Consider the following 24,957-nt stretch of genomic DNA (forward strand, 5'->3'; position numbering starts at 1 on the left):
CCCATTCCAACCTGATTTTCCCAGCTGACAGCAAGCCACGCCAGCCACCAAGGCAAATGACAGCAAAGAGGGTATGGGGGGCAGTGTAAGGCTAGATTTAAATCTTAGCTGGAAAATATTTCTCTTAGCCTAAAACATTGTATATCATGAACCAAAACAATGTATTCTAAATGTTTTGGCTGAAATACTCAATTGTAGTCAACTTGTCTAATTATTACTCTTCCATCTCACCTCAGATTATCTCATCTGCACAGTCCCATAGAATTCTACATATTATCATTTGACATTCTAAATATCACTTCATCTCAGGAAAAATAAAATGTAGGACTTATGCAAAATCAGATACTGAAAAGATAGCTAAGCTATGAAAGGCAAGATTTTTTTGTTCGATAAGAAAACCAAATTTGGTGGCTCCTGCAGTGATCAAACTACTAGTGTGATAGGCAAAATAAGGAATTCTCTCTCTTTCATATTCAATGAAAAAAGGTGCTACTAAAAAGATGAAAGAAAATTACTTAAAAACGTGCTTAGATTAAGTTGTTACAATTGGAAAGCATTTGCAGTTCACTTTGAGTATACTGAATAAAACAATGGATGCAGGTATACTTATTTCCAGGCCTTAAAAAAAAGCAATTTAAACAATCCTTACACTAAGGATTTAACATATGAAATTAGATTTGCTAAGGAATTAACATATGAAAAACAATTTATATGTCCTGATAAAGTCTCATAATTATTTTAATGTACCAGCATCTCACCCTGTGACTTTTTGTCGCTTCACTTTCAGACCTACAACTATCTGCAACATCCATTTGTTCTTGTTTCCTCCTCCTCCATTTTAGAGAACTAGGCATCTCTTCATTCTAAAGCAAACTCCTCTATCTATGCTCTGGATCTCATCAGAATTTTTGGGGTCATATTTTCCTCTCTATTCTGAATCTCATGTATTATTCATTCAGTCTGAAAATATTGATTCAGTACCCACTCTGTTGTTGGCTCTGCCAGACATTTGAAAAATGGCATTGAGTAACTTTGGGAGAGACCGTACATAGTATGAAGGTATGCAAGAGACAGGCAATAGACGTATCATTAAAATGTGATTTGATTAATGTTAATGTAAAGGAAGAACAGAATATCATTTGCATTCGTTTCTTCCTTGAGTGCTTTCCATGCTCATAAATTTAGCCAACTATTTTTTATAAAAAGTAAACTCATAATAATCAACTAATAACATCCTTGGCTATGGATAAAGGTAAAAATTTCCTTATGCATCTTTTGTATGTCCCCAGTTTCTCTGCATAGGCTGAGAGACAGCTTAACACATTATTCAACTCAGTAATTGGGAATTGACTTGAAAAGAACATAAGACAATGAGCAGAAGCTATTGAAGACTTTTTGGAGAGTTTTCAAAGTACAAAAATATTGCTGACAAGTAGCGTACATACCAGAGTCACAATTTTGCATGAGGTAATTCCTTTATTTTCCATAACTGAGCTAGTTTTGCTTCTTAATCTACAGTGTGGTTGAGTGTTGAAGGAGAGGGAAGCCAAGGGTTTATAAAGTAGTTTATTTTAAAGGTAGGAATACTTGGGTAATTCAGTCTTTCAGTAAAATATACTCAGTCTCAGGTTTTCTTCTCTTCCCCAGAATTCTCCCAAGATCTGGGAGATGTGAGATACGGCTCCAAGATCTGTGCCAGAGGGTGGGGGAGAGAAGAGCCACAAATCAGTGTGCTGCCTGGCTATTTTCTGGTCCTGCTGCAGCTTGACTGGTCTGGCCTGTAAGGGTGTCCACTGATGAAGATGGCAGTTGGTGAAATTGTGGTCTATACTTTTGGTTGGATATAAGCAGGTGGTCTTACTTCTGACATCTCTCCATCTCTGCCACTGCTGGTCCTATGGACTTCTCTGCTACTGTCCACATTCTCATCTAGCCACTGGCTAGTTTATCTAGATGTACAAAGGCAAGCCTTGGTACATCTGCATGTTCTTAACTGAGTCCTCTGCTAGGGGACATTTAGGAATTTCTAGATTCTTTTATGCAAAAAGAGAACTTAAGGAGACTAAAAGATCACATTTAGGCCCTCTCTCACTCAAACATAGGTAAATGCCATTTTTTTTTTTACTATGCTGTAGCTTCTCTGCATTTGTATGACACCACCCTGCACAATGTTATCTCACGGAATTCCAAATAGGGAGTAGGGCACAAGCTCTTTTCGGCTTTTTGCTTACTGTGTTTAACTCTGTTCCACTCCCCTGAGAATTCAGTTTAAAGAGATAAGGCCTAGGTATACTTTTTCAATCTTCCTCCCATACCCAACAGAAAAAACTTAAAAATATTTCCATTTATTCTCCCTGATTGGCTGAAATGCCTCTTAGATAATAATGTCTTTCTTTGAACATGAGTTAATATCATGGCCTAGTCATATTGGTAGAAGTATTGTTAAATACCAAACAATTCATTCTAGGTCTGTTTTTGTGAAAGTTGGCTCTTGATGTGGAAGCATCTGAATGACTTCAAACTAGGAGTTATCAAAGAAAAAAATTATATTGGTTTCATCCCTTAGAATACACTATCCCCATTACTTCTAAATCATGCTCAATTTAATAGTATAGATAAAAAGTACATTTATTTTCATTAAAAACTTATTACATATTTATAATCAGTATTTTACATTTATCTCCCTTTCCTTTTACTCTCTACTCCTTCTCTCCTACATTTATTCATCAAACACACATTCATAGCTTATTCTGAGCTAGATACTGAATTAGACACTGAGGATACAAAAAGATGTAAAATATACTCTATGCCTTTAAAAATTTCAAAGGCTAGTGTGGAAGTAAGACATATGAGATTTTAATTAAACCTGATTTCAGTTTTGTTACATATCCTTATCTATTCAACATTTTACCTAATATGATAAGGCACCTTGAAAATGAGTAAAAATAACCCCTTTGTTCTGTAGGTTGGAGAAAATGTCTTTTTGCCAGAAAGGGAAGCTATATAACTAACTGACAAAAGATAATTAGTGGCATACTGAATTTTAAAATTTGTTTTTTGTAGAGGGACTGTATATTTGAATATTATATATGATATAAGCACAATTATTTTGTTTTCTTTTCTTTTCTTTTTTTTTTTTTTTTAATACTGATTTTGCCTTGAAGACCTGGAACAGATTCTAGTTAAGAGAGTTTAAAATAACACAAAATCAACCAGAGTACTTTAAAAGTATTATATTATTATATTACATGTGAAAAATGAACATAATTCCATTGGGTAAACATCATAGGAACACAACAACTAACTCATATATGTTAGGGTTTATTTTATAGACTTATTGAAACATTGCCCATAGAACGAAAATAACTTTTAAAAATTGAAGAGCGGAAACTACCACCCGACTGACTCTCAAGGTATGATTATTGCCCTTTATTTTGCTGGAAGTATTTTAGTCATTTTGAAATAAGCCCAGGATCCAGAAACTCAATAAATAAGGTAGAAATGGTATTCAGAGTAACTTAATTTGCAGATTGAAATCTTAAAACAGGCTATATTTCCTTAAAAGTTCATTAACGTTAACTTTATTTTTCTATGTTTTCTCCATTAGAAGTTTAGGTGAAATATTGGCTCTACTTCTGTGATATTAAAATATAAAATACCATTGCCAATTTCTCATAAAACATGCAACATTGAAGACCTCTCCTCTGGTTAAAATTCAGAATAAACAAAACAAACACATATGCCGATTTTGTTTGGAAATTTCTTTGAGTTTGTATTTCTTTGATTCCATCATAATTTGCCAAAATTATTGTCTTAATAAAGTATTTTTCCCATTTATTTATTTGCAAAAATGGAGAAAATATTGGCACAAATAATTAAGAATAACAGATTTCAGATTTTTGGATTCTTAAGATGTTGTTCAACATATACTGGTGTATCACTAGAGCCAATTTTAAGCATCGTGAATTATTTTAAGTTGAATCTCATGAAACTGCAGATATTCTACCATGTTTACTCACGGTAATGGCATTCTCTCACCTCTCACACCCAATACAAGTTGACAGAATTCTTATTAATTAGATCTTGGCTATAGATAGAAACTTAATTCATGAGTTATAAATCCTAACTTTTGCCTAGAGTATGTTTGGGGCTTGCAAAGGGAACAATGTATAGAGTGAGCAGAGACCTGGAAAACAGATGTTTAAGGCATGAAAAGAGGAAGAGTTAGGGCTCTCTGAGAAATTGAGAAGGAGCAATCAATGGGTAAGCCACGAAAATAACCTATTTAACAAATAGGTTAAAATAAATAGGTTAAAATAACATGGACTTCAAGTATAAATAGCTGTCAACAGTTTTTCTGTAGTATACATGGAAGCCAATCGATTTAACGTGTATTACCATGAGCCAAGGACACATTGTGACAACACGAATCAGCCTATTTTTTACAGCCTAAAAAGAAAAAAAAAAAAAAAAAAAAAACTATGCATAAAATGTTTTATGGTTTACAAAATTATAAATTGATTTTGAAAGATATTATATATTGTATGCACTATATACATTCTTTTTAAACAGACTATTTTTAGAGCAGCTTTGGATTAATAGAATTGCACAGAAAGTACGGAGAGTTTCCATATACCCTATCTTCTACACATATATTTTTCCCTATTATTTTTAACACAATCTTATTGAGAAATATTCACACACCATAAATCTATCCAAAGTATACAATCAGTGGTTCACAGTATCATCATATAGTTGTGCATTCATTGCCACAATCAATTTTAGAACACTTTCATTACTCCAAAATAAAGAAAAAATAAAAAAATAACAACAAAAACATCCCACACACCTTATCCCCACTATTATTTATATTTATTTTTTGTCTTTATTTTATTACTTATCTTCCCATACACTGAATAAAGGGAGTGTCAGTCACAAGGATTTCAGAATCACATAGTCACATCATAAAAGCTATATAGGTATACAATCATCATCAAGAATCAAGTCTACTGGATTACAGTTCAGCAGATTCAGGTGTTTCTTTTAGTTATTCTAATACACTAGAAAATAAAAAGGAATGTCTATATAATGCATAAGAATAACATTGAGAATGAACTCTCAACTCCATTTGGAATCTCCTAGCCACTGAAATTTTGTTTTGTTTTATTGCTTTTTTCCCTTTGGTCAAGAAGGCATTCTTAGTCCCATGATGCCAGGGCCAGGCTCATCCCTGGGAGTCACATCCCACATTGCCAGGGAGACTTGTACACCCTGGGAGTTATGTCCCACATAGGGGGGATGGTAGTGAGTTTATTTGCAGAGTTGGCTGAGAGAGAGGTCACATCTGAGCAACATAAGAGGTTCTCTGGGGGTGACTCTTAGGCATAATTATAAGTAGGCTTAGCTTCTCCTATGCAGGAGTAAGTTTCATAACGGCAAGCCCAAGGAGCTATGGATTGTTTAATAAGGCTTGACTTACTAAATTGAGAGTCCCTAATGCTTGTGAGAATATCAGGAATTTCCCAGATGGGGAAGTTTAATATTTCCACATTTTTTCTCCAGTCCCTCAAGTGGACTTGGAATACACACACACACACACACACACACACACACACATATATTTTTTTCCTTCCTCAACTACTCTTGGATATATTGGTATATTACATTAACCTGTACAGAATTACAAGATCTCATTCCCTATTCGCAGTTCTGTGTAATTATGTTGTTTAAATAAACTGTTCTTACATGGTAGATTAAAAAGTGTGCTACAGAGAATATAAATTTTGTACTAAAAAAAGTCTCTTAAATAACAGTTGAAACTCAGGAATAGATGTGACTTCTGTAAGAGCTTGCAATCTAGGAACCTTTACAATAAGCTTTGTTGAATATTCTGTACCCCTGCATCACTGATTACCCAATCACTGCCCATGGTCTATCCCCTGACAACCTATGCGCTCAAATTCAATTCTCACCATTTGCTCATTATAGTTACTATATATTAGCAACGACTTACACTATTTGTCCTTTCATTTCTGACTTATTTCACTCAACATAATGTCCTCAAGGTCTTTCACCTAATTGCATACCTCACAACTTCTTTCCTTCTTGCAGCTGTACAATATTCTGTTGTATATGTACACCCCAGTTCAACCTCTGTTCCCTGATTGATGTACCCTTGGGCCACTTCCATCCATTGCAAACTGTGAATACTGCTGCCACAAAGACCAGTGTTCAAATGCCTATTCATGTCCCTGCTTTCAGTTCTTTGAAGTATATACCAAATAATGGGGTTTCAGGATTATGTGGTGATCTAGTTTGCTAATGCTGCTGGGATGCAAAACACCAGAGATGGATTGGCTTTTATAAAAGGAGGTTTATTTGGTTACACAGTTACAGTCTTAAGGCCATAAAGCATCCAAGGTAACACATCAGCAATTGGGTACCTTCACTGGAGGATGGCCAATAGTGTCCGGAAAACCTCTGTTAGCTGGGAAGGTACGTGGCTGGCGTCTGCTCCAAAGTTCTGGTTTCAAAATGGCTTTCTCCCAGGATGTTCCTCTCTAGGCTGCAGTTCCTCCAAAATGTCACTCTTAGTTGCTCTTGAGGTATTTGTCCTCTCTTAGCTTCTCTGGAGCGAGAGTCTGCTTTCAACGGCTGTCTTTCAACTGTCTCTCATCTGCAGCTCCTGTGCTTTCTTCAAAGTGTCCCTCTTGGCTGTAGCTCCTCTTCAAAACATCCCTCACAGCTGCACTGAGTTGCCTCTGCCCATCAGCTCATTTATATGGTTCCACTGATCAAGGCCCACCCTAAATGGCTGGGACCACTCCTCCATGGAAATTATCTCATCAGAGTTATCACCTACAGTTGGGTGGGGCACATCTCCAAAGAAACACTCAAAGAAATCTAATCAAAACTGATAACGTCTGCCCACACAAGATTACATCAAAGATAATGGCGTTTGGGGGACACAATACAAACTGGCACATGTAGCAACCTTATACTTAGCCTCCTATGGAACCAACACACTGCCCTCCAGAGGGGCAGCACCATTCTACTTCCCTACCAACAATAATCAGGTATATATCTCTCTCCACATATTCTCTAGCAATTATATCTTTCTGTTTATTTTAAAAAAGTTTAATTCACATGCCATACAATCTATCCTAAGTGAACAATCCATAGCTCCTGGTATAATCACATAGTTATGCATTCACCACCATAATCTATATGAGAACATTTCCATTTCTTCCACAAAGAAGGGAGGAAAAAAACAAAAATAAAAATTTAAAAAGGGAGATTCACTCCCCTGGGTGTCTGATCCCACGTAGGGGGGAGGGCAGTGATTTCACCTTTCAAGTTGGCTTAGCTAGAGAGAGACGGCCACATCTGAGCAACAAAGAGGCATTCGGGAGGAGGCTCTTGGGCACAATTATAGGGAGGCCTAGCCTCTCCTTTGCAGCAACTGTCTTCCCAAGGGTAAAACCTATGGTAGAGGGCTCAATGTCCTTTAGTTTTTATCCCCATTCCTCCATTCATCCATACACTAGATAAAGGGGGTGTGATCCACAAGGACTTCACAATCACACTGTCACCCCTTGTAATCTACATATTATATACAATTATATAATTGTCTTCAGGAGTCCAGACTTCTGGGTTGGAGTTTGGTAGTTTCAGGTATTTACTTCTAGCTATTCCAATACATTAAAGCCTAAGAGGTGTTATCTATATAGTGCATAAGAATGTCCACCAGAGTGACCTCTCGACTCCATTTGGAATCTCTCAGCCACTGAAACTACTTCATCTCATTTTGCATCCCCCTTTTGGTCAAGAAGATACTCTCAATCTTCCTGGCAACGTGGAATATGACTCCCGGGGAGGAATGTAGACCTGGCATCGTGGGATGGAGAACATCTTCTTGACCAAAAGGGGGATGTGAAAGGAAATGAAATAAGCTTCAGTGGCAGAGAGATTCCAAAAGGAGCCGAGAGGTCATTCTGGTGGGCACTCTTATGCACACTTTAGACAACCCTTTTTAGGTTCTAAAGAATTGGGGTAGCTGGTGGTGGATACCTGAAACTATCAAACTACAACCCAGAACCCATGAATCTCGAAGACAATTGTATAAAAATGTAGCTTATGAGGGGTGACAATGGGATTGAGAAAGCCATAAGGACCACACTCCACTTTGTCTAGTTTATGGATGGATGAGTAGAAAAATAGGGGAAGGAAACAAACAAACAAACAGACAAAGGTACCCAGTGTTCTTTTTTACTTCAATTGCTCTTTTTCACTTTAATTATTATTCTTGTTATTTTTGTGTGTGTGCTAATGAAGGTGTCAGGGATTGATTTAGGTGATGAATGTACAACTATGTAATGGTACTGTGAACAATCGAATGTACGATTTGTTTTGTATGACTGCGTGGTATGTGATATATCTCAATAAAATGAAGATAAAAAAAACTAAAGGACAGATGGGGTGGGATGGGGGGATGATTTGGGTGTTCTTTTTTCACTTTTATTTTTTATTCTTGTTCTGGTTCTTTCTGATGTAAGGAAAATGTTCAGAGATAGATTGTGGTGATGAACGCATAACTATGTTATCATATTGTGGACAGTGGATTGTATATCATGGATGATTGATGGTGTGTGAATGTATTTCAATAAAACTGAATTTAATTTAAAAAAAAAAAAAAAAAAGATTGACTGGGGGATCACCTTTTCCAGGAATCTCTCTCTAACTGCTACATCACTCTGCTTGTATCCTACTCTTGTTTCTCAAACTTAACACTTACCATGCTGTGTTGAAATGATACGTTTTTTATTTTCTCTCTGTTTAGACTGAGTTTATTGACCATGTTTTGCTTGTGTGTGTGTAAAATATAATCTACATTGGAAAAAAAAATTTTAAAAGGGAAACAACAACAAGAATTCCACAACCCTCCTTTAGATCCCCCTCTACTGACATTTAGCTTTGTTATGTTGCCTTTGTTAACATTAAAGGAAGAATATTGCAATTTACTGTTAACTATAGACCCTAGTTTGCATTGACTATATTTTTCCCATATACCAATTTTCAACACCTTGCAATGTTGACATCCACTTGTTCTCCCTCATGTAAAAACTTTCTTCTATTTGTACATTTAATAATCATCATTGTCCACTCTAGGTTTTGCTAAGTTACACAGTTCTAAGTTTTTATCCACTATCTTTACTTCTGGTGTCATAAATTCTCCTGGCCTTCCTCTTTCCCTCAGTTTTGTTCATTATACTTACAATATTGTGCTACCATAAGATGGTATTGTGATGTACATTTCTGGATTTTCACAATCAATTCTGTTGAACATTCTGTACTCCTTCAATATCCAATACCCAATTACTACCCTCTTTCTACCTCCTGAAAATCTGTGTTCTTAACTTTAACTCTCAGAGTCTGTTCTTCATACTTAGTTCATATTAGTAAGACCATACAGTATTTGTCCTTTTATTTTTGGCTAATTTTATTTAGAATAATGTCCTCAGGGTTTATCCATGTTGTTATATGTATCATGCCTTTATTCTGCCTTATAGCTGCATAACATTCCATCATTTGTATATATCAAACTTTGTTTATCCACTTATCCATTGATGGATATTTGGGCTGTTTCCATCTCTTGGCAATCATGAATAATGCCACTATAGACATTGGTGTAAAAATGTCCAATCATGTTCTAGCCTTTAGTTCCTCTGAATATTTACCTAGTAATGGGGTTGCTGGATCATATGTCAATTCTATACTTCTTCCTAAGGGACCACTGAACTGACTTCCAGAGTGTTTGCACCACTCTACATTCTCACCAACAGTTAATAAGTGTGCCTCTTTCTCCACATCCTCTCCAGCACTTGTAATTTTCTTTTTTTGTTGTTTTTTGTTTTTGTTTTTAAATAATGGCCATTCTGGTAGGTGTGAGATTGTGGTTTTGGTTTGAATTTCCCTATTAGCTAGTGAAGTTGAGCATCTTTTCATATGTTTTGAGACATTTATGTTTCCTCTTTGGAATAGTGCCTGTGCATGAATTTTGCCCATTTTTTCATTGGGTTGTTTGTCTTTTTGTTGTTGAGTTGTAGGATCTCTTTATATAGTCTGGATATTAAACACTTATCTGATATGTGGTTTCAAATTTTGTCTCCCATTGCATAGGCTGCCTTTTTATGTTTTCGACAAAGTCCTTTGATGTGCAGTAGTTTACAATTATGAGGCAATCCCATCTATCTATTTCTTTTTTTCGTTGCTCATGCTTTGGGTGTAAGGTTTAGGAAACCACCACATATCACAAGATCTTTAAGATATTATCTACATTTTCTTCTAAAATTTTTATGGTCTTAGCTCTAATGTTTAGGTCCTTGAGTTAATTTATGTATAAGGCATGAGATAAGGGTCCTTTTTCATTCTTCTGGATATGGATATCCAGTTCTCCAAGCACTGTTTGTTGAAAAGGCTGTTCTTTCCTAGTTGAGTCAACTTCACTGCCTTATCAAAGATCAATTATCTGTAGATGAAAGGATCTTTTTCTGTACATTCAATTCAATCCCATTGGTCAGTGTACCAATCTTTATGCTGGTACCATGCTATTTTGACCACTGTAGCTTTGTAATATGCTTTAAAGTCAGGTAGTGTGAGACCTCCCACTTCATTTTACTTTCTCAATTTAGCTATTTGGGACATACTGCCCTTCCAAATAAATTTGATTATTGCTTTTTCTGTTTCCTCAAATAAGTTGTTGGGATTTTAATTGGTATTGCATTGACTCTATAAAACAATTTGGATAAAATTGTCATCCTAATGATATTTAATCTTCTAATCCATGAACATGGTATGTCCTTCCATTTATTTAGGTCTTCCTTGATTACTTTCAGCATTGTTTTTTTTTTTTTTTTTTTTTTTTTTTTTTCCATAGTTTTCTGTGTGAAGGTCTTCTGTGGACTTGGTTAAGTTTTTCTTTTGGTTGCTATTGTGCATGGACTTAAAAAAAATTCATTTTCATATTGCTCATTACTAGTGTATAGAAACACTGCTGATTTTTGCATGCTGATCTTGTATTCTGCTACTTTGCTGTAGTCCTTTATTAGCTCTAGCAACTTTGGTGTAGATTTTTTAGGATTTTAGACATATGGAATTATGTCATCTGCAAACAGTGAAAGTTTTACTTCTTATTCTTCAATTTGGATCTTTTATTTCTTTTTCTAGCCTAATTGCTCCAGCCAAAACTGCTAGGGCAATGTTAAATAACAATGGTGACATTGGGCATCCTTGTCTTGATCCTTATCTTAGAGGGAGTGTTTTCAGTCATTCACCATTAAGTATGATGTTAGCTGTGGGTTTTTCAAATATTCCCTTTATCATGTTGAGGAAGTTTCCTTCTATTCCTCAAATGTTTTCATCAGGAAAGGACACTGAATTTTTGTCAAATGCCTTTTCTGTATCAGTTGAGATCATCATGTGTTTTTTCCTCTTTGATTTATTGATGTGGTATATTTCATTAATTGATATTCTTGGGTTGAACCACCCTTGCATACCTGGAATAAAACCCAGTTGGTTATGGTGTATAATTCTTTTAATGTGCTACTGGATTCAATTTGCAAGTATTTTTGTTTCTATATTCATTTACAATATTGGTCTGTAATTTTCTTTCCTTTTAGTACCTATGTCTGGCTTTCTGTGATATTAGGATGCTGTTGGCTTCATAGAATGAGTTAGGTAGCAGTCCCTCCTCTTCAATTTTTTTTGAAGAATTTGAGCAGTATGGTAATGATTCTTTGTAAATGTTTTGTAGAATTCACATGTGATGCCATCTGGTCCTGTATTTTTCTTTTTTGGGAATCTTTTGATGACTGATTCAATCTCTTTATTTGTTATTGGTTTGTTGAAGTCTTCTATTTCTTCTTGAGTCAATGTTGGTTGTTCATGTTTTTCTAGAAAGTTTTCCATTTCATCTTAGTTGTCTAGTTTGTTAGCATATCGTTGCTCACAGTATCCTGTCATTGTCTCCTTTATCTCTTAGGGGACAGTAGTTATGTTTCCCCTCTCATTTCTGATTTTAGTTATTTACATCCTCTCTCTCTTTTTTCTTTGTCAAACTAGCTAAGTGTCCATTGATTTTATTGATTTTTCTCAAAGAACCAACTGCTAGTTTTGTTGATTCTCTCTATTGTTTTCATGCTCTCAATTTTATTTATTATGACTCTAATCTTTGTTATTTCTTTCCTTCTATTTGCTTTGAGGTTAGTTTGCTGTTCTTTCCTAGTTTCTCCCAGTGAGTAGTTAAGTCCCTTTTTTTCTCTTTCTTCTTTGTTAATATATATATCTAGGGCAATAGATTTCCCTTTTAGCACTGCCTTTGCTGTAGCCCATAAGTTTTGATATATTGTCTTCTCATTTTCATTTGAGTTGAAATATTTACTGATTTCTCTTGTAGTTTCTTCCTTGACCCACTGGTTGTTTAAGAGTATGTAGTTTAGCCTCCATACACTTGTGAATTTTGCAGTCTTCTAATCACCTGTTAGTGATTTCCAACTTAATTCCACTATGATCTGAGAAAGTATTTTGCATAATTTCAACCTTTATAAATTTATTGAGACTTGCTTTTTTGACCCAACATGTGGTCTATCCTAGGGTATGACCTATGAGCACTTGAACAAAATGTGTGTTCTGCTCTTTTGGAGTGTAATGTTCTGTAAATATCTGTTACATATAGTTCATTTATCATATGATTCAAATTCTGTTTCCTCATTGGTCCTCTGTATAGATGTTCTATCCATTGATGAGAATAGTATGGAAAGCTCCAACAATCATTGTAGGGGTGTCTACTTCTCCCTTCAGTGTTGTCAGTGTGTGCCTCATGTATTTTGGGGCACTCTTGCTTAGTGCATAAATGTTTACAATTACTATGTCTTCTTGATGGATTGACCCTTTTATTAATGCATAAAAATGACCCTCTTTGTCACTTTTAATTGATTTATATTTGCAGTCCAATGTGTGTGATATTAGCATAGCCACTCCCACTCTTTTCTGGCTGTTGTTTGCATGAAATATCTTTTTCCAGCCTTTCACTTTTGACCTATTTTTGTCCTTGCATCTAAAGTATGTCTCTTGTAGACAGCATATAGATGGGGTCCTGTTTTTTAATCCATTCTGCCTGTCTATGTCTTTTGATTGGGGAGTTTAACCCATTAACATTTAATGTTTTTACTCTAAAGGCAGTACTTTCCTCTACGACTTTTACATTTAGATTTTATTTGTCATATTCCATTTTTTCCTCTCTTTTTACCCTTACTGACAACCTTCATTTCTTCACTCATCTCGAAACCTCTCTCTCCTGTCTTTTCCTATCTACCTATAGGACTCCTTTTCAAATTTGTTGTAGAGCACTGGCTCTTGTTCACAAACTCTCTCAGTGTCTGTTTGTCTGAAAATATTTTAAACTCTCCTTCATTTTTATAAATCAAATTTTATTGAGTTATATTCACATACCATACAATCATCTAAAATGTACAATCAGTTGTTCATGGCATAATTATATAGTTATGCATCCATCACCATAATTAATTTTTGAACATTTTTGTTACTGCAAAAATATAAGAATAAGAATAAAAATTAAATGAAAAAACAATACCCCAAAACTTCCATCCCCTCATCCCTCCCTATTATTCAGTTACTTTTTGTTCCCATTTTTCTATTCATTTATCTAAACACTGGATAAAGGGAGTGTGAGCCACAAGGCTTTCAAAATTACACAGTCACACAGTGTAAGCTATATAGTTATACAGTTATCTTCAAGAATCAAGACTACTGGATTACAGTTCAACAATTTTGGGTATCTCCTTCTAGCTATTCCAATACACTAAAAATTCAAAAGGAATATTTATATGACACATAATAACAACCTCCAGAATGACCTCTTGACTCCATTTGAATTCTCTGAGCCACTGAAACTATTTTCTTTCATTTATCTTCCCCTTTTGTTCAAGAAACCTTTCACAACACCACCATACTAGGTCTGGGTTCATCCCTGGGACTCATGTCCCATATTGTCAGGAATATTTACACCCCCAGGAGTTAGGTCCCACATAAGGGGTAGGACAGTCAGTTTACCTGCAGTGTTGGCTTAGAGAGAGAGGCTGCATCTGAGCAACAAAAGAGGTTCTCTGGGGGTGATTCTTAGGCACAATTAAAAGCAGGCATAGCCTCTCCTTTTCAGTAACAAGTTTCATAAGGGCAAACTCCAAGATTGAGGGCTCAGCCTTCTAAATTGGTAGTCCTCAATGCTTGTGAGAAAATAAATAATTCTCCAGATACGGAAGTTTAATATTTCCACATTTTCCACCAGTCCCTCAAGGGGATTTTACAAATACATTTTTATTCTCTGCCCAAATTACCCTGGGATGCATTGGAGGTTTTCGCTAACTTGTACCAACCAACCAGATATCACTCCTTATTCAAAGATCCATGCAATTATGGTGTTTGAATAAACTGACCATAAAAGTTAAATTATATTGTGTTCTATAGAAAAGATAGATTTTACACCAAATAAACATCTCACACAGAAGTTGAAATTTTTAAAGACCATCAATAACATCCTTTACCCTTTAGTCTGATTTACCTTTGCCCTAACCAAGTCCATTTCATTCATATCTCTAATTGAAGTCTGATCTCTTTATCAGCCTCTTTAACATTTGCTCTATGGGTTAATGCTGAGATTCATAACTGCCTAACTCTGGCTCTGAGTCTCAGGCATCATGTCACACAGACACATGAAGTTCTAGGGACCAACCAGGTTACAGATAAGAGCTCGGCATCTCAGAATTTAGAAATAACCCTTGAAACTCAGGAATAGATGTAACTGCTTTAAGAGCTTACCATTTAGGAACCTTTACCATAAACTTTCCCCTGATACCCTATGCTCTCAGATTCAATTCTCAGAGTTTGCACATAATATTTGTTCCATGTTCGTGAGGCATTATATTGTTTATATTTTCATTTTTGGTTTATTTCTCTCAACATAAAGTCATCAAGGTTCATTCACCTAGTTGCATACCTCACAACTTCATTCCTTATAGTCGCTCAATATTCTATTGTATGTACACACTGCAGTTCACCATTTTGTTCATCAATGTACCCTTAGGCCACCTCCATCTATTGTGGATCATGAATACTGCCACAATAAACCACACTGTGTAAATGTCCATACATGTCCCTGTTCTCAGTCTTTCAACTATATACCCAATAACATGGTTGCAGGACCATATGTCAATGCCATACTTAGATTCCAGTGGAACCACCACATTGCCCTCCAGATGGGCTACTCCATTCTACTCCCCCACCAACAGTAGAATAGGTACATCTCTTTTCCCACTTTTTCTCCAGATCTTGTATCCCTCTTCTTTTAAACAGTTTTATTCACACAGCATACATTCCCTCTTAAGTAAACAATCCACGATTCCCAGTATAATCACATGGTTATGCATTCACTACCACAATCTATATGAGGAGATTTCCATTTCTTCTGCAAAGAAAGAGGAAGAGAAGAAAAAAGAAAAAGGAAAAAGATGACGACTAAAAACATAAAATAAGTAAAACAAAATACAATAAAAATGTCAGTACCACCAATGCCAAGAATCCATAACCCTCCTTTATAGCCCCCTCTTATAGATATTTAGCTTTGGCATATTGCATTTGTTACAACTGATGGAAGCATATTACAATGTTACTGTTAACTATAGACTGTAGTTTACACAGATTTTATTTTTCCCCATACCATCCCATTTTCAATACCTTGCAAAATTGACATGTGTTCTCCCTCATGTAAAAACATTTGTATATTTGTGCATTTAATCATAATTATTAACTACTCGAAGTTTCACTATGTTATACAGTCCCAGTCTTTATCATTTATCTTTACTTCTGGTGTCACACAAACTTCTAACCTTCCTCTTTCAACCATACACACCATCAACTTTGTTCTCTGCACTTAGAAGATTGTGCTACCATCACACAGTATTTGCTACCCATTTCTGCATCTATACAATCAATTCTTTGAACATTAAATATTCCTGCAGCCTCAAATGTCTGATCTCTACCCTCTTTTTTCTCCTGATATCTTCATTTCTACACTCTTCTCCAAAATTCTCTCTCTTGTCTTTTCCTATCTGTAGTACTTTCTTTAGTATTTCTTGTAGAAGAGAACTCCTGTTCACAAACTCTCTCCATATCTGTTTAACCGTAAATATTTTATACATTCCCTCATATTTGAGGTGCAGTTTTGTGGACATACGATCTTGGTTGGCAGTTTTTCTCTTTCAGTATCTTGAATCTACCAACTCTGCTGGCTTCCAGTGTGGTGCTCTGTTTTCCACCAGCCAGAGAGATTTGGGTTTATTTTAGAGCCCTGCCTCAATAGTTGGGTCTTCCATGTTTCTCAGTCAAATCAGGGCCAGGTTTCCATACAGGGCATGTAGACTGGATTCTGTGGTCTTAAGAAAGGGCCTGATGCATCTTTTCAAAAGTATTTTAATTCTCTTGCACTTTCTGAATTCTCCAGCAGATGGCACTCTTCAGTAACTTAATTGTTCTCAGAAGATGCTTTGCCTCTTAGCAAGGCTGTGTCTACACAGGTAAGCTGAAGCTGTGGGATTCCTATGCCCTCACTTTGCCAGCCAAAATCTGGCTCAATGTGGTGCTCCATCTGTGGCAAAGTACTCCCTTAGCTGACCCAGTACTCCAGCCTTACCCAATAAAAGGAAATGGCTGCCTGCTGCTGCTTCCCTCAAGGATGTGGTATGGGTTTTGAGACCCCATGTTGGAAGCACATTATCTGTTCACATTTTCTCTATCTTTTCATCCCTCACTGATCTGGGCCTTGAAATATCCTACCCTGTCCCCCAGGTCTTCAAATGGTGGGGTATGTCTCACTGCTGTGAGAGATTTTATAGACTGTGTCCCTAAGGGGAGGTCCTGTCTGCTGATTTTGTGCCTTTCCCACACTGAGTCCAAGTGAGGGACAGTGGAAAGGACTGGTTGCTCTGGGATGGAAGATTGTTACCTGGTATTTCTTTTCTTTCTTCAATACAGCATTGGAAATTTCCTTCTTTAGTCTATATCCTCGTCCAGAGTTTCAAACAATTCAGAATTGTCCTGTTTTTCATTGAATCTCTGGAGAGAATTTTTCAGTAGATGTTGATGACATCACTCTTCTCCCTCAATTTGGAAGGACAATTTTGCTGGATACAGTATTCTGGGTTGGCAGTTTTTCTCTTTCAGTATCTTAAATATGTCATACCACTACCTTCTTGTCTCCATTGTTTCTCTTGAGAAATCTGCATACAGTCTTATTGAGTTTGCTTTGTATGTGATGCATAGCTTTTTCCTTGCTGCTTTCAGAATTCTCTCTTTGTCTTTGATATTTGACAATTTGGTAAGTAGGTTTCTTGGAGCAGGTTTATTAAGACCTATTATGCTTGGGTTATGCTGTGCTTCTTGGATGTATATTTTCATGTCTTTCATAAGAGATGGGAAGTTTCCATTATTCTTTCTATTGCCTTTTCCCTTCTCTTCTCCTTCTGGGGCACCCAAGACACCTATATTTATGTTCATCATGTTGTCCTTCGGTTTCCTGAGACCATGTTAGCTTTTGCCATTCTTTTGCCTATCTGTTCTTTTGTGTGTAGGATTGCAGATGTTCTGTCCTCTAGTTCAGTAATCCTTTCTTCTGCCTTTTCATATCTGTTGTCATAAGTCTCCATTGTGCTTTTCATCTCTTATCTTGTGCCTTTGATTCCCATAATTTTTGCCATTTTTTTTCAATTCTTTGAGTTCTTCTGTATGGTCACTCAGAGTCTTCTTTTTAACTTTCATCTCATTTGACACATTTTCACTCACCTTGTTGATGTAGTATATTTGTTTGAACATCTTTAATTAGTTGCTTTAACTCCTGTATCTCATTTGGAGTGTTATATTCTTCCTTTGACTGAGCCATATCTTCATGCTTCCTATTATGACTTGTGATGTTTTTTGGTGTCTAGGCATCTAATTTCCTTGATTTGTTTTTTCTGGAGGTCATTTTGTCTCTTTTACCTAGGGTTTTCTTGTTTGCTGACTTTGATCTCTCTTTGTTCTTTGATATTCAGTTCAACCTATACTAGACCTCTAGTGTAGCTTCTGTTTAACTGATCAGCTCTTGTTTTCCTAGTTCTTGCTCTGCCTATATGGAAGTTGTTTATGTTTGTTTTGTTTTGTTTGTATTTTTTAGGAGGATCTCCCCAGATAGTATTAACCCCAATCAGATTTTCCCAGATAAGACAGGCCCAGGTCTCTCAGGAAAAGGGTGTAATCAGTATCAAGTTTCCCTTGGGGAAGACCCAGTAGATTACCTGTATTTACTGTGAAGCCTCTTGATTCTGTGCTTTTTCTATACTGCACAGCAGGTGGCACTTGTCAGCATGCAGCTCCCCACTGATATAAAGTGATATGGTGCATTTAATTCTCTGCAGACTCTGCCCCTGCCAGGGTCATTGTTGAAACTGACGCTGAGGCAGAGGGCAGGATCAAACTGTTTCTTTTTTCCAGCCCCTGGGGTCTGAATTCTCTAATGAGAGCTGCCATTTGTGTTGGGTCCTGCCATCCCATTTTTTGGGAAGATATGCCCTTCAGGGAATTTTCTCTTTCACCTGACTAGTTACTTTGTCTCTCAGATATTCCTTAATTCCACCCTTACCTGGGGCAGTGATGATGGCTAAAAAAGCCTGCTGCTTTCTTTATGCTAAAAAATAAAAATAAATAAATAAATAATCCTTTTCTAAGCTAGTCCCCAGCCCCTCCAGTTCACCAATCAAGAGCCAGAATTGGTAAACAGTTCCATGTGACCCTTTTCTTGAGGCACAGCCCTTTCCTAGTATTCTGCACTCAGCCAACTCCAAACAACTCTGAGGTTTTTGTCTTCCATCAACCCCACCATCTCTCTGTTGGGTTGAGACCTCCAGATTCCTTTTCTGCTTTCTCTGGGTTTATTTGTGCTCAGAGTTTGTAATCAGAAGTTGGATTTTGTTAATTAAATCTGCAATTGGGTCTTGGTTGAATGTCCCTTGCTCCTAATAGAGGCTGCTTCTTTTTTCCATGGGGAAGTGACTCAAAAACAGTCTGCCATGCTATAGGAGAGGATGCCAGCCTCCACAGATTGGGATACTTACCATTCTGCACTGTGATTTTGGCCCTTCCACCCATTCCAGACTGGTGTATGATGTGTGTCTGGCCACAGACATCCTCCCAAACTGTAGTTCCAGACAGTTCCTGGCTATTTACTAGCTGTCCTAGAGGATCAATGAATTTCCAAACCTCCCTACATTGCTAGCTTGCCCCACCTCTTCCCCTATTATTAACATCTTGCACTAGTGTAGCGCATTTGTTACAACTGATGAACCATTATTGATACCTTATTTTAAACTACAGTCCATAGTTTGCACTAGGGTTCACTCTTTGTGGTGTACACTTCTACAGGTTTTGATGAATGCATAATCTAATTTATCTACCATTATACTATCATACAGAATAATGTCTCTGCCCTAAAAATGACCAGACACTGCTCCAATATTGTCTGTGCTCACCCCTACTTCCCCCCTCCCTTTAGAAAGCCCTGATATTTTTACTGTCTCTATAGTTTTGCTTTTTCTGGAATGTCATATAGCTAGGATCATACAGTATGCTATCTTTCAGACTGGCTTCTTTCACTTAGCAATATGTATTAAATATTCCTCTATGTCTTTTTGTTATTTGATAGCTCATTTCCTTTTATCATGAATAATATTCCACTGTATGAATGTACCACAGTTTGTCCATTATCTTTTCCATTGTTGTTTTATCTTGGTTGTTTCCAAATTTGGGCAGATATGAATAAAGCTATCATAAACATTTGTGCACAGGTTTTTGTGTGGTGTGCAGTCTTTTAAAACACTAGACAATTATCATTTGAGCAGTGTTCTATCTCACATATGAATATTGTTACAACAATACAGATGGTAAATGGAGGATATTCATTCAGTAAACTCTCACCCTTCCTTTTGCTTCTTACCACCTCCTTTCTGATAACCCCTGGTCCTCTCCACCAAATTTGGCAATATAGTCAAATACTAAAGAGTATAATAAATTTACCCAAAGTAATGAAGGAAATAAAACTATCATAACATCATAAAGGGATTTTTTTTGATTTAAAAGTTTCTAGCATTTTATTTTGGAATACTCTCATAAGGAACCAGGCATTTTCAAGGAAAAAGTGATTAAGTACCCTTCTCATATTTTATTTAAAATATCTTTGCATTAGTTATCCTTATAGTATAATCAGTAAATTTTAAGGTATCATACTTTCTATAAAAAGAAAAGCATTCTGAATTATATATTGTTAGATGAGCAGCAATCAACATAATTCAAACAAGGTTATTGGCTTTCAGCTTTTGCTTATGTGAGTTCTAAAGGTTTAAGAGTTTAAAAGAGGAGTAGTCAAGGAAAAGTTGTCGTACATCATTAGGAATCAGAAGGAGAAAACCACAGAAATAATCAGAGTTTTATATCAAGGATTAAACAAACAAACAAACAAGGGAAAAACAAAACAAAACAAAACAAAAAAAAAACAAAAAAAAAAAACAAAAGAAAGCCCAGAAATTTTGCACAAGGAAACTTACACAAAAGAAATTGCAACACCAACTGGGAGCTATAAAGTTCCAGAGTTGACTAAATAGAAGTTTCAAGTTACTGAGCATTTTATGCTGCAGAAAATAAATTCCAGGGGTCAGTTTAGAACTGCAGAATAGATTTCATCATTGGTATATCTTGTAAACAATAATCTTAGTTTTCCAAAATATTTCCTTGAAAAAATCAAACTCTCTGTTTGGCAAATATTCTTTCTATACCTTTCAAGCAGGAAGATATGGACTCTACAGTGTCCCTTTCAAGCACAATGGAGACTGGCCTCATTGAGAATAAGCAATAAAGGCTTAGATGAGACAAATAGATCTAGAAGTTTATCAATGTAGGGCATCAATATACAAATTTAGAAAAAGAATTTTGCTAAACTACCCAGCTATTTCAAACTAAGTAAAAATCCCTTCAGAAATCATTGGATAATAATTATGAAATCCATTATTTTAGTTTCTTGTTTTTGAAACAAAATATAATTCTGATTAAATCAAGATAATTAAAATCAATATAGTTCTTATTAAAACCTTAACTTTTTTAAAAAATGGTGAATATAAGGAAAGTCCTGAATTAAAAAGAAAAAAAAGGGCCAATATCATTTTCCCTTTTTATTCCAAAAGTAATACATTTTCATGAAAATATTTATAAATTGTTCTATAAAAAACTCATTGTCTAATAATAACAGCAAACATTTTGGTATATTGCCATTGAGCTTACTGGTAAAGAGATATAGTGAAATACAAAAAAAAATGGACCTAATACTTAGAAAATATGTGCATATAATTGTAAATGCACATACAACTTTATATTTATATTTTATATCCTAAGCACCATTTCTTGTGTTTAATATTCTTAAAAATTGTCATTTTTAAGAGAGAATAATAATTTATTATATGGATGGGTGTCATGTTGTACTTAGTCATTCACATTCCAGTAACAGTTAATTTGCTTCCAAATGTTACTGTTAGAAATAATGTTTAGATGAAAACCCATTTTTTTTTACATAGCTTTGCACAAATTTCTGATTATTTCTTAAGATGACATATTAGAAGTAAAATTACAGGTCAACTATGGTGGCTTTGAGCTATGTATTCTAGAAAAATATGTTCAGAAACTTAATCCATACCTCTGGATATGAACCTATTGGAAATAGGAATGTTGATGAGGTTGCTTCAGTTAAGGTACAGCCCTACTGAATCAGGATGAGTCTTAATTGTGCTACTGGGGCACTTAACAAGCAGAATGAAATTCAGACATATATAAAGAAAGCCATGGGAAACAGCTGGAAATCAACGGAATACGGAGAAGCCAGCAGAGGCCCCCATGTGCATTGCCATGTGACAAAAGAGCCAAGGACCGAGGATAACTGGCAGCCAGTTCCAGAACACCACAGTCTTCTGGGAGAAAACAGTGCCTTCATGAGGCCTTGATTTTGGACTTTTCCTAACAACAAAATGGTGAGCCAATAAATTTTCATTGTTGAAGCCAACTTAATGCATGGTTTTTGTTTTAGTACCCAGGAAATGAAAACACCAGCATATAAAAATAACATCTTCTTATAAAATAGAATTTTGTCTATAGTTATTTGAAATAAATATACTCCCCCAAGTTTAGCTTTGCATTAACACTCCTGAAAATCTAATTCCAACATATTTTTTCTCCAGAAATTTTCCCTCTTCTGTCTAGCAAACATAAAGTATTTATCACTTTCAATACATTTATGACTTTTTTGTGTATCTTTGGTTTGCTGAATATCTTCCTATTGATAAAGTGTCTTTCTCCTATAATATATCTCATTGGTTTGAAGCCTATTTAAGAAAAATATTTCTTCTACAAAATCTTCCATAATTTGCCCTGCTCGGAATGCCCATGGCTCATTAATTGATCCTTTGTTCTGTATTACTTCTCTCTCTCTTTACCATGTTCTTTATAATCAGGGCTTACTAATTTCTTTTTTCTCTTATGAAACCATAATTTCTGCAAAATTAGTAATATTTTCAATGCACTTTTCCTTATACATGCAAGACACTAGTGCTTATGGCACAAATAATTTAATTACATCTGTTTGCTATGCAAAATTGAAAGGGCTTTGATCTCACAGCACTTGCTCCTTATGATAATTCATTTTGTAGCAAATAAGCAACCTACAAAAACAGAAAAATCTGTTAATTAATTTCATTAATTTTATCCATGTGAATCTTTGTACGTGTTCATTGAATGGCATGTTATGAGGCTCTCATATATCAGGACACTGAAATCAATTGTAGCAGAATGCTCAGTATTTAAATCTTACTAATGAAGGAAATTACTTTTGCAATTTTTATTTATCTAACTTGCAATATTTACACACATTTGATGATTATATCTAAATATCTATACCCAAAATAAATTAGATTATGAATAATTAATTGGGGTGGAGGTTAGAAATCAAGTTATGAATTATAATATTTACTGTTTTTTACTGCAGTTACTTTCTTATTGGAAATCTGTTTTGAAGGAGAAAAAAAATCCATCCTTAACAAGCCATGTCCTACAATTGGAAATTATTTTGTTTAAAGAAAATAATGAACACTGAAATAAAGGTTTCATTTATGTACAGTTCTGTCTTTGGTTTTTCTACATCAGTTATTCCTCCCTAACTTCTTCTATTTATGAAATTTCCTCTCTGGTGGAGTAAAGTAATTAATTAAAGAGGGAATGCACTCAAAATACAAATTTCATTAGATGTAAAGTTTTTTTTACTCATCTGTAAAACTGTCCCTTTTTTCACAAAAGAGAAGGGATACAAACAGAATTCAGGAGATACTTTTCTTGGGTATGGAGAAAGCTTCTAGAATGTATATTAAAGGGTAAACAGGGAGAAAATGATTTGTCTACCTGTAATATGAATAAGATATACATTTGAGAATATCAAATAGAAATGAAGTCCCACAGACACTTTGGAAAAATTATTTCCAATGCAAACTCCACCCGTGTGCTGGGCCTTGAGTCTTGTGTCTTCTCCAACCACACCCTTACATAAGGAAGAGATTGATTCCTATCCCCACATATTATATTATACACGATTTCTTTACCCTCTCACTACAAAATACTTGGTAAAACTACAAAACTGGTTGAACCCAATCCTGGTTTACTCTGAACTTGCTCCTTGCCCCTGACAGTAAATATAAAGTTATATAGACTGTTCTCACTTTAAATTTCTGGCATGAACCACAAATGAAGCCTCAATGCTGAATTCCACCCACACTAAATTTACTTGGTCCATTCACTATTCCGTGGTCCTCAATAAGTAGTTTCTCACAGAAAAGTATTTTACCCTTTTCCTCAAACCTCCTTTCTAAATTTATCCAGAATATGACCACTTATCAAACTCTCCCTTACTATCACCCTGGTCCAAGACTCTACCATCTCTTATCTGGATTACTGTTGTAACCTCATGCCTTGTCTTCCACTTTCCAACCTTTCTCCCCACTGTCTATTCTCAACACAGCCCCCAGAATGATTCTATTAAAGTGTGATTCAGACTATATCATTGCTCTAAAACCCTTTCGTGGCTCTCCACTTCAGAGTAAAAGCAAAAGTCTTTTCAATAGCCTATAAGGCCCTAGATAATCTTGCCCCTACCTTATTTCCCTGACCTTATCTCTTCCACTTTCTGCTTTGTTCTCTCTTCTCTAGCTCACGGGTCTCTCCTGGAGGGCCTTTGCTATAGTAATTTCCTATGCTTGAAATATTCTTCCCCCACATAATTTAAATGGCCAGATCTCTCAAATCCTGTATGCCTTTTCATTGAAGGCTAGATAAATATGCAATTTAAAGTGGCAAACCTACTCCAAGTCCTCCTGGTCCCTCTCAGATGCTCTACCTTTCCACAATATTTAACTCCTTATAATGCACAATATATTTCACTTGCTTATTATGCTACTACATATTTACTTGCTAATTGTTTGTTTCCATTTCGAGAACATAAAGTTATTAACTTTTATATCTGAAAGGTCTAGAACAGAACCTACCACATATTGGCACTCAAATATTGGATGACAGAATAAATGAAGTGGTAAGATCAATCAGTCCACCTTTGTCCACAATTCCATCTAACTTGTCTCCTCAGGACCTTGTACTACATTTTATACCTGTCCCATTCTATATCTTCAACTTGTCCCTTTATGCTCATTTTGATTGCCATTTAAAGTTCAAGCATCCAAGGTCTTTAAAAATGTTACTCAAACCTAAGTCAAT

Source organism: Choloepus didactylus, chromosome 3 (genome assembly GCF_015220235.1).
Source record: "Choloepus didactylus isolate mChoDid1 chromosome 3, mChoDid1.pri, whole genome shotgun sequence".
Classification (NCBI taxonomy): Eukaryota; Metazoa; Chordata; class Mammalia; order Pilosa; family Megalonychidae; genus Choloepus; species Choloepus didactylus.